The following is an 11,638-nucleotide window of genomic DNA, read 5'->3' as shown; positions in this document are numbered from 1 at the left end:
GCAGCCCCAACGTCTGGATCTCGACCCAGTCGTCCTCGTAACCTCGTTGCTCTCGCTCTTGTCCGAGCGTCGTCGTCTGTCGGCGTCACCACCGCCTGGCCACGTCGTGTGTGCCATGATCCGGGCCAGCAGCTCCTCCATGTTCCGGAGTCCGGACCATCTTGTTGTCCTGCTGGCCGCGGGCCTGCAGGTACCTCCCACGTCGGCGAGAACGAGCCGAGCCTGCTCGATGAGGCAGATGGCCTTTTCAAAACAAAACATACAGTATATTGTGCAATTCATTATTAGTAGTACCACTACATATGAACCATTCTTATTTTCTTTGGATTATTTTATTAAATTTTTATATTAACTCATTGACACGATTCAGCGCTGCCTATGACGTGCGCTAAGGCGCGTGCGTAAGATACTAGTAAACAGCAAGAACAGAAAACGCTACAAGCACGCTGCTAAGGCCATGCATCACCTGGGCCACAAAACCAATTGGGAACGAGCCCAGAGCGCCAAAAATGCAAAGGCGAATCAACTGTTAGCCACTTCGCCAGCGTCACACAAATGGTCATCAGCCTAGCCTTTGGTTCTGGTGATCGTGATGCTCCCCTTCCCCCTTCCCCCCCTCCGTGTGGATCTTCGTCTTGTGGGCCACAGGTTTCCCTGAGATCGCTGCTGAGGCCTGGAGCGGGTCGGGCTCCTCGTCGCTCCTGTGCCTGATCTTATGCGGCGAAGGGGCGTGGATCTTCTCGTTGATGTCGTTCAGGGTGATGTCGCCATGGATGCTGTATGGTTTGATCAGCACAAAAGGGAGGGACACGGATGGTCTCGCCTTCTTTGCTCCGATAATAAATTTTGCCAGCTGCACAAAGGATGAGAGTGTGTTCTGAGTTCAAATAACAGGATTCACATTACATAACCAATACAAACTGTTCTTGATAGGGAGAATACAAGAACCATGGTTCTTTAAGCAAAGGTGGACAAGAGTTGGGCGCACCTGCACCTTTCAGAGAAGTAGGTCTAGAGCATGCAGGATTGTCGTGGACTACGACAGGCGAAGAGCTCTGGTGCACCAAGAAATAAGCATGGTGTTCATCTATCAGCAACTTTCAATCCACTATAAACAGGGATAACGAAATCTCATGAGAGGTTTGTACCAAGCCAAGACATCGGCAGTTTCTTCCGTTGCAGCAGCAGGGTTATTCCTACTAAGAAGATTTTCGACACCATAAGTAGCAATATCTCATCTTCAAAGACAGTGAACTCAACAACTCAGGAATCCAAACTCTTATGAACAATGGAATGAAACAAGTACATTTCTTCTGCCGGAAAACCGGGCTCGATATCTTGTGATCAACTAACTAGCCATTCTTCTGGCAGTTCATCAGTCCCGTCAGAGTTCAGTAAACAGTCAGTACCTGGAGTTAACAATACGATTAGAAATGGAAAAGAAGGCATCCAGCCTAAACACCAAAATTCTAGCAGTAATGATGGGAGGTATACCTGAAAAATCATCTCCTGAAGACTTTCCAAGAGCCCATCTTCAGTCACTGAACATGTCATCTAAACATACAAAGGCAGTATACCAATGAAGACAACAAAATACCACTATAAACTGACACAACTAGTTCACTTCATCTCACAGGATACTTTGATTAAAGAGCAAGTACCTCAAGATTTTCTGGACAGAACTGCAGCATGCGTGTGCGTTTTGCCTGTAAAGTTTCCTTCCTTTCTTCAAACTCCTTGACGATGATATCTAGATTGCATTTTTACTAGTCCGGAAATGCAACTGATATGTATTAGCACCTTATTAAGTGTTTGCCAAAAAGGTCAGATGGGATAGAGTTAGGAAATATCCAGTTTAATCCATTGTGATATTTAGGTCAAATCATCTACCTGTTGCATTTTATAGCTCAGATCAGACATACACAATAGGGAAATAGTAGCCTCGAAACGTACTTGTTCTAATTGCAATAATCGACTGATTTTGTTATTATACTAGTCATTCTGCTTTATATATGTTTTGGATTTACATATCACAAGTTACCATGTCATTAATGCAATTTCAAGAAGCAGAGAGAAATAGATAACATATATTAGCATCTAAAAGAAGGTGCTACTGGTCTCTGTACAGGATATTGGCAGTGAAAAACCAATTTAAGTAGATAGCTTGGTGTGAACTGGAATAGTTTAGAATCTAGATTTAAGCTCATGTCTGTAGATTTCATTACCATGAGAACAAGACTTCACCTCCTACATCACAGAACTGAAATTCGAAGTCTGTACAGTGTTTAATTGGTGTTTGCTCCTCAAATATGCTCCAATCACCACCCACATTGTTGCTTGCTTCGGCCCACAAACTGCTACATGGAGCTGCCAAATCAGAAATACATGATTCTTACGTCTCTACGTGGATATATATTTCGAGCAGAAATAGTGATGCAATGACGTGGAGCAAACCAGCTAACGAATCTTTCTGCATACAATACTCCTGACTTTGCCATTCCCACAACTCACTGTAAGAAGTTCCACAACGACGAGCTCAATCAGAAGTGATTACTCTTGCAAGAAATTTTAGGAGCAGGCAGCTCAGGTCAAGGAGTAAAAAAGTGAAGTATATAAGTCTCTCCAGCCAATGTTGAAGAAAGAGTAAAATCTTAACAGAGAATTATACTGAACTGAAATTTAAATTTGGAGGAATGTAGGTCATGAATAATGCATCTGTGCGAAATACTAGCCGGCATGAAAGGCAAGTAACCGCCATAAAGAGACAAGGTAAATTTTGCATCTTGGCTACAGAAAATGTGTCAGTTATGTGCGTGTGTGCGTGCGTGTGCGCGTGCGCGTGCGCGTGCCTGTGTGCGCGTGCGTGCGCATGGAATACCAGAATGTTCAGAGTTCAGAAACATCAGACAGCATACTAGCAGAGGTCAAAAGCTCGTGATAGCAATCTATGTAAAGGAATGTAACAGAAAAAACAAAAACAAGAATCCCTTCGATAGTTCGATTAGTAAGCAAATGCATCAAAAGTGGTAGCTGAAATTGGACGCAGCATGCGGAAAAGGCGCGAAAGCCACAGCAAAGCTTCATACAGAAGGAGGGGAAACACGATCCTTTGCCCCCCAGAATTAGTAGTCCTTGCATCCTGCTCCCTTAACATCATCATAGGCCGCATAAAGAGCACATTGACCAAAAAGAGGCGCAGCTTGTATTAGCAACTTCCACTCTAGTACCGTTGTGCTACCACACCCACCACCCGTATCGCACCAAGAGCGCAACAAAATTGGGGATCGACGGAGATGGAACGGAAGCGAGAAAACAGACAAAAGGTGCCGCCTTTTCTCCGCGGCACGCGACCCAGAACCACGCGCAGTGCGTTCAACTCACCCCTGATCGCCAATGGCGCCGTCGAAATCCATCCCCACGCGTGCGGCGAGGCCGCGGAGGAGATCCGGGGGCTAGCGCGTCTAGTGCTCTATCGGCGGGCGACAGCGTCAAAAGGCTGGTTGGTTCTCCGCGCCGGGGAAGGAAGCGGGGGGCAGGTGGGTGGAGAGGACGAGTGGATTTGATGTGTTGAGGAGGTGGCGGAAGCTGAAGAAGTGGGGGACGCGGGGTCCGGGGTGTTGCCGTGTTGGGCAGCAGGTGGCGATTTCAGCCTTCTCTCTCTGCCCGACACACTCTCTCTCTCTGTCTATACACATGTCTAAAACCCCGATGCTTTTATCCTTCGCTCTCTCTCTGTCCATGGTTGTGCGCAGTCTGCACTCTGCAGAGCGGCGCGGAACCTCGTGAAAACAAAATCGAAAGGTGCGAACCACTGATTATTCTTGTACTGTCTCTGGGAAGGAACGGTAGAGTATCCACTATTTTTAATGTTTTGTACACTCCTATACTCTCCAACAACGAACATTAAGATCGTAAAATACAGGCGTACTCCTTTGACCCGCTAAAGCTAGCGGTTCACTGTTGAGCCGCTATATGTCCTCGTCATAGGAGAAGCTACCCAACCCGATGCGAACTAGGGTGGTCCGGCAGCGAGGACGACCATGGCTATGTCGGCGCGGAGCAGCTCGGCAGCGACGACGGGGAGGAGCTCAATCGGAGGAGTTCGATCGGGGAAGAGGTACGGTTCGGCGACACTGAGTCGCTTGGCTGCGGAGACATGGAGAAGGTCGGCAACGGCGGCGCTCGACTGCGGAGACGTGGAGAAGGCCGACAGTGACGACGTTTGGCTACCTGCGGCTCTATGGAAGTTGGCGCTGAGCCTGTGAGCCATCGCCTGCTCCGAAGACAGCATTGTCGAAGTCGTTCGATGAAGGTAGCTCTGGAAGTCGCCTTCACTCAAGACCCCACCGAAGAACCGCATCGAACAAGAAAAAAAATCATATTTCCTCATGTCTATTAGGTAGCTGGAAAACATATTTAGTAATATAAATACAAAAATAATTTCCAATATATAAACATCTCATTGATAAAAATACGGTTTCCAAAATTTGTGTTCATATACAAGCGAAAATGTATAGAGTAAAATATAAAAGACGAAATTTAGAAGACGATGAATATATAGAGAAATCCTTTAGAGTGTACTGTAAAAGACAGAGAATATTACTTTTGAAGAAGAAATTTAGAGAACGTTGCTGGAGACATCCTTATGACTATCCTGTTTGTTTACCTTGATATTATACGGGCTGGTTTGTGATTATAACCTGTCCAGATTATATAATCTAACAAATTTTAAACTACGAGTCTCAAACAAACACCTCTTAAGTTAAGGTCCACTATATTATATAATCCAGCTTAAATAAGTTAAGAGGTAAACGAACAACACAGATTATTAGGTGGATTATATAATCTAGATACCTAGATTATGATAATCCATAAGCATGCCAATAGGAGCTTATATAAGATGTATTATATAATCCTGTAAGCAAACAAATAATGCCTAAAGAGGCAAACAAACAACTCAGATTGTTACATGGATTATATAATCTATATGCCCAGACTAATCTAGTCTAGACATCTTGATTATATAATAATACACTTAATAATGTGTGTTGTTTGTTTGTTCCTCAACCTATTTAAGCTGGATTATATAATATATACCGTGTATATTATATAATGCAACTTAAATAAGTTAAGAGGGCAACAAACAACACAACTTATCTGGTGGATTATATAATTTCGATACTTAGGCTCTGCTTGTTTATCCTTGAGATTATATAATACATATTAAATAAGTTAAGAGGGAACTAAACAATACAGATTACTATTAGATTATGTAATCTAGATACCTAGATTATAGTAATCTATAAACAGGTTATTATGTGCTTATATAATCTATAAGTTGGATTATATAATCCTAAAATCAAATAAACATGCCTATATAATTTAACAAATTTTGAACTCACCTACTTCAAAATTTGTTAGATTATATAATCTAGAAATATTATAATAACAAACAAGCAAACCCTTAGATTATGATAATCCATAAGAAAGTTATTAAGGTTCTGTTTGTTTACCTTTTTATTATATAATCTAGCTTAAATAAGTGAAAAAACAAACAAAAAACGCATATTATTTGGTGGATTATATAATCTATATATCTAAATTATAATAATCTATAAGCAGGTATTAGGGTCCTGTCTGTTTCTTTCCAAAATTATATAATTCAACTTATAGATTATATAAGCACATATTGACATATTTAAATATTATCATAATCTAGGTATCTAGATTACATAATTTATTCAATAATATGTGTTGTTTATTTACCTATTAACTTATTTGAGCTGAATTATGTAAATCTCTAATCTCTAATACTTATTAAGGCTGCAAGAGTAGTCTGTCATTCCGTGTTCTGCCACCATTCCTGTTCTGCCATTCCCGTTCTGCCACCATTCCTTCTCATTCCCATGTTCTGCCATTCTCATTCTTCGTTATGTCTTTCTCATTCTCCCTCCCTGCAAAACCCATTCCCACTCTCATTTCCCCGTACAGCCCATGTCTAGCTAAAATTAAAAAACACACATGTCCTTAAGGGGATTTGAACCTGTAACCTCTCAAACAAAGGCCAAGAGTAGCTAACGCTACACCACATGTGTGTTTATGTCTACATCTATCACAGGAAACACATCTACTACATCTCTCACCAAATTCACTTGCTACCTTTGCACAATGCGTAGTAGTAGATAAGTATCACTGAGATTCTTGAATTATATTTTTGGATGGAGGTAATATTATTTAAAGAAGAGCTTTGCATGTAATTTCTTTTGTTTGAATAATGTATTATACTTAAATTTCCTTTTTTTGCATGCGTGATATTTTTCTTTGTAATATTTTTCCATGGATTAGACTTGTGAGTCATTTTCATAAACCAACGCCAAGCATGAATCCATGTTTATTACTTGAAACCCCAAACAAATACCATGAGCAGGAGGCACTCGCGTTAGCGTCGCTCATCGACGACGAGAGGAAGCTTGGCGACTTTTAGTTCGACCTCTAGAAGTAGTCCTACGTGGTCGCATGCACCAATGTGTACGATAAGCTCCCGCGAAGCCGCCGCTTAGACGCGGTCCAGAGCAGCTGCACCGCGCTGTCCATCGTTAAGCAGGGGGCCTCATGGTTGTCGCCAACGTCGACGACTCTTAGGTTGTTCTGGACACCGCATCCAACGACGACGCCATCACGCTGTCAAGCTCATCGTCCACCTGAAGCCCAACCTGCCACGTAAGTCACTACTGACCGGACATGAATTTTTGTGCGCTGGGACGATGGACGTTGCTGACGTTGTGTGAGTGTCCTCGAACATGATGTATGTAGTGGAGTAGCGCATCCGGTGGTGCAATGGCCAGGGGTACTACCTCGCTGATGAGTCCGGGGTGCACTTCGTTTGGCAGCCCAACCAAGAGTCATCGGTACTCATCATGTCGCGCACATTCGACGACTACTATATCGAGGATTGTGGCGTCATTTTAACGCCGGAGGTGACACAGAGGAGGATCGACAATAGTGACCAGTTCGTCATCCTCGCCACGCCACCATCGGGGTAGCTTTTGTGCCGGCATGCCTTTAATTCTCTTCGCAAACACACACACTTACCTTTTTGTTTAAGCAAGAGCGTATGGTGGTGTGTGTCTAATGACTAACGATGTGAGAGCACCTAGAGGAGGGGTGAATAGGTGATCCTGAAAAAACTTAAACTCAAAGCCACAAACTTGATTAAGTGTTAGCGCAATGAAGTCAAGTGGCTAGAGATGAGTTTTTGCAAAACACAATAACCACAAAGAGATCAACATAGAGAGACACAGTGGTTTATCCCGTGGTTCGGCCAAGTCCAACACTTGCCTACTCCACGTTGTGGTGTCCCAACGGACGAGGGTTGCACTCAACCCCTTTCAAGCGGTCCAAAGACCCACTTGAATACCACAGTGTTTTGCTTTCGTTTCACTATATCCCGCTTGCGAGGAATCTCCACAACTTGGAGCCTCTCGCCCTTACAATTTGATTAACACAAAGAATCACGGAAGTAAGGATGGGATGATCAACACACACAAGACACAAAATCAGAGCAACAATGCGCACACAAGTCACAACTCGAGCTCTCAACACAACTCGAAGAGTTCTTGAAAGTCGCCTAGAGGGGGGGGTGAATAGGGCGAAACTGAAATTCTCAAAAATAATCACAACTACAAGCCGGGTTAGCGTTAGAAATATAAACGAGTCCGCGAGAGAGAGAGCAAAACAAATCGCAAGCAAATGAAGAGTGTGACACGCGGATTTGTTTTACCGAGGTTCGGTTCTTGCAAACCTACTCCCCGTTGAGGAGGCCACAAAGGCCGGGTCTCTTTCAACCCTTCCCTCTCTCAATCGGTCCCTCGGACCGAGTGAGCTTCTCTTCTCAAATCACTTGGGAATCAAACTTCCCGCAAGGGCCACCACACAATTGGTGCCTCTTGCCTCAATTACAAGTGAGTGTTTGATCACAAGAAAGAGTCAAGAAAGAAGGAAGCAATCCAAGCGCAAGAGCTCGAAAGAACACGACAAATCTCTCTCGCTAATCACTAAATCCTTTTGTGGAATTGGAGAGGATTTGATCTCTTTGGTGTGTCTAGAATTGAATGCTAGAGCTCTTGTAGTAGTTGGGAAGTGGACAACTTGGATGCAATGAATGGTGGGGTGGTTGGGGTATTTATTGCCCCAACCACCAAACTTGACCGTTGGCTGGGCTGTCTGTTCGATGGCGCACCGGACAGTCCGGTGCACACCGGACATGTCCGGTGCCCCAGCCACGTCATCAGTGCCGTTGGAATCTGACCGTTGGAGTTCTGACTTCTGGGCCCGCCTTGATGTCCGGTGGCGCACCGGACAGGTACTGTAGAGTGTCCGGTGCGCCAGCATGGGCGTGCCTGACCTCTGCGCGCGCTGGCGCGCAATAAATGCGCCGCAGGTAGCCGTTGGCGCCTGAAGTAGCCGTTGCCCCGCAGATGCACCGGACAGTCCGGTGCACACCGGACAGTCCGGTGAATTATAGCGGAGCGGCTGGAGTGAAAACCCGAGGCTGGCGAGTTTCTGAGGCCGCCCTTCCTTGGAGCACCGGACATGTCCGGTGCACACCGGACAGTCCGGTGAATTATAGCTGAGTGGCCTCCGGAAATTCCCGAGAGCGAAGACTTTGAGGTCGGAGTCCTCTGGTGCACCGGACATGTCCGGTGGCACACCGGACAGTCCGGTGCGCCAGACCAGAGGAGCCTTCGGTTGCTCCTTTGCTCTTTTGTTGAACCCAACACTTGGTCTTTTTATTGGCTAAGTGTGAACCTTTGGCACCTGTATAACTTATACACTAGAGCAAACTAGTTAGTCCAAAGATTTGTGTTGGGCAATTCAACCACCAAAATTATTTAGGAACTAGGTGTAAGCCTAATTCCCTTTCAATCTCCCCCTTTTTGGTGATTGATGCCAACACAAACCAAAGCAAATATAGAAGTGCATAATTGAACTAGTTTGCATAATATAGGTGCAAAGGTTGCTTGGAATTGAGCCAATATAAATACTTACAAGATATGCATGGATTGTTTCTTCATTTTTAACATTTTGGACCACGCTTGCACCTCATGTTTTGTTTTTGCAAAAATCTTTTGTAAATCTTTTCAAAGTTCTTTTGCAAATAGTCAAAGGTAAATAAATAAGAGTTTGCAAAGCATTTTCAAGTTTTGAAATTTTCTCCCCTGTTTTAAATGTTTTTCCTTTGACTACACAAAACTCCCCCTAAATGAAATCCTCCTCTTAGTGTTCAAGAGGGTTTTGATGAATCAATTTTGAAATACTACTTTCTCCCCTTTTTGAACACAATGGGATACCAATTGAAAAATTATTCTTTGAAAATCTAATCTAAGTTTTTTTTTGAAGTTGGTGGTGGTGCGGTCCTTTTGCTTTGGGCTCATACTCTCTCCCCCTTTGGCATGAATCACCAAAAACAGAATCATTAGAGCCCTCGAAGTAATTTCTTCCCCTTTGGTCATAAACAAATGAGTTAAGATTATACCAAAGATGAAGTCCTTTTGCTCTCTCCCCCAAAGAAGGAGAGTGGCTTGGAGTGACGGCGAAGGATGAGTTACGGAGTGGAAGCCTTTGTCTTCGCCGAAGACTCCAATTCCCTTTCAATATACCTATGACTTGGTTTAAAATAGACTTGAAAACACATTAGTCATAGCATATAAAAGAGATATGATCAAAAATATATAAATGAGCTATGTGTGCAATCTAACAAAAGAAGTTGCATGAATCAATAATATTGAGCTCATGCCTAAGTTTGGTAAAAGTTTGTTCATCAAGAGGCTTGGTAAAGATATCAGCTAATTGATCTTTAGTGTTAATGTAAGAAATCTCGATATCCCCCTTTTGTTGGTGATCCCTAAGAAAATGATACCGGATGGCTATGTGTTTAGTGCGGCTATGCTCGACAGGATTGTCGGCCATTTTGATTGCACTCTCATTATCACATAGCAAAGGGACTTTGGTTAATTTGTAACCGTAGTCCCGCAGGGTTTGCCTCATCCAAAGTAGTTGCGCGCAACAATGACCTGCGGCAATGTACTCGGCTTCGGCGGTGGAAAGAGCGACCGAATTTTGCTTCTTTGAAGCCCATGACACCAAGGATCTTCCCAAGAACTGGCAAGTCCCCGATGTGCTCTTCCTGTTAATCTTACACCCCGCCCAATCGGCATCCGAATAACCAATCAAATCAAATGTGGATCCCCGAGGGTACCAAAGCCCAAACTTAGGAGTATAAGCCAAATATCTCAAGATTCGTTTTACGGCCGTAAGGTGTGATTCCTTAGGGTCGGCTTGGAATCTTGCACACATGCATACGGAAAGCATAATGTCCGGTCGAGATGCACATAAATAAAGCAATGAACCAATCATCGACCGGTATACCTTTTGATCCACGGACTTACCTCCTGTGTCGAGGTCGAGATGCCCATTTGTTCCCATGGGTGTCTTGATGGGCTTGGCATCCTTCATTCCAAACTTGCTTATGATGTCTTGAGTATACTTTGTTTGGCTAATGAAGGTGCCTTCTTGGAGTTGCTTGACTTGAAATCCCAAGAAATATTTCAACTCTCCCATCATAGACATCTCGAATTTCTGTGTCATGATCCTACTAAATTCCTCACAAGTAGATTCGTTAGTAGACCCAAATATGATATCATCAACATAAATTTGGCATATAAACAAATCATTGTCAAGAGTTTTAGTGAATAGAGTAGGATCGGCCTTGCCGACTTTGAAGCCATTAGCAATAAGGAAATCTCTAAGGCATTCATACCATGCTCTTGGGGCTTGCTTGAGCCCATAAAGCGCCTTAGAGAGCTTATAGACATGGTTAGGGTACTCACCATCTTCAAAGCCGGGAGGTTGCTCAACATAGACCTCTTCCTTGATCGGTCCGTTGAGGAAGGCACTTTTCACGTCCATTTGATAAAGCTTAAAGCCATGGTAAGTAGCATAGGCCAATAATATGCGAATTGACTCAAGCCGAGCTATGGGTGCATAGGTTTCACCGAAATCCAAACCTTCGACTTGGGAGTATCCCTTGGCCACAAGTCGAGCTTTGTTCCTTGTCACCACACCATGCTCATCTTGCTTGTTGCGGAAGACCCATTTGGTTCCTACAACATTTTGGTTAGGACGTGGAACTAAATGCCATACCTCATTCCTAGTGAAGTTGTTGAGCTCCTCTTGCATCGCCACTACCCAATCCGAATCTTGAAGTGCTTCCTCTATCCTGTGTGGCTCAATAGAGGAAACAAAAGAGTAATGCTCACAAAAATGTGCAACACGAGATCTAGTGGTTACCCCCTTATGAATGTCGCCGAGGATGGTGTCGACGGGGTGATCTCGTTGAATTGCTTGGTGGACTCTTGGGTGTGGCGGCCTTGGTTCTTGCTCATCCTCCTTTTCTTGATCATTTGCATTTCCCCCTTGATCATTGCCATCATCTTGAGGTGGCTCATCTTCTTGATCTTGCCCTTCATCAACTTGAGCCTCATCGTCATTTTGAGTTGGTGGAGATGTTTGCGTGGAGGAGGATGGTTGATCTTATGTTTTTGGAGGCTCCTCGGATTCCTTAGGACACACATCCCCG

At 43.9% G+C, this 11,638-nt stretch overlaps 1 pseudogene across 1 annotated transcript; it reads right to left on the bottom strand.

Annotated features, from left to right (window-relative positions):
- Nucleotides 1–316: 316 nt before the first annotated feature.
- Nucleotides 317–3,517, bottom strand: LOC107275228 (LOC100280154-like pseudogene; annotated as a pseudogene). The gene is made up of 8 exons (NR_159715.1): nucleotides 3,382–3,517; nucleotides 2,455–2,510; nucleotides 1,662–2,367; nucleotides 1,495–1,554; nucleotides 1,307–1,409; nucleotides 1,149–1,199; nucleotides 989–1,055; nucleotides 317–853 (listed from the first exon to the last, which is right to left on the bottom strand). The product of NR_159715.1 is annotated as a protein-like pseudogene (transcript).
- Nucleotides 3,518–11,638: the final 8,121 nt, after the last annotated feature.

Source organism: Zea mays, chromosome 8 (genome assembly GCF_902167145.1).
Source record: "Zea mays cultivar B73 chromosome 8, Zm-B73-REFERENCE-NAM-5.0, whole genome shotgun sequence".
In the NCBI taxonomy this organism is placed as follows: Eukaryota; Viridiplantae; Streptophyta; class Magnoliopsida; order Poales; family Poaceae; genus Zea; species Zea mays.
The sequence above is the reverse complement of the archived record's forward strand: the minus strand, read 5'-3'. Positions and strand labels throughout refer to the sequence as shown.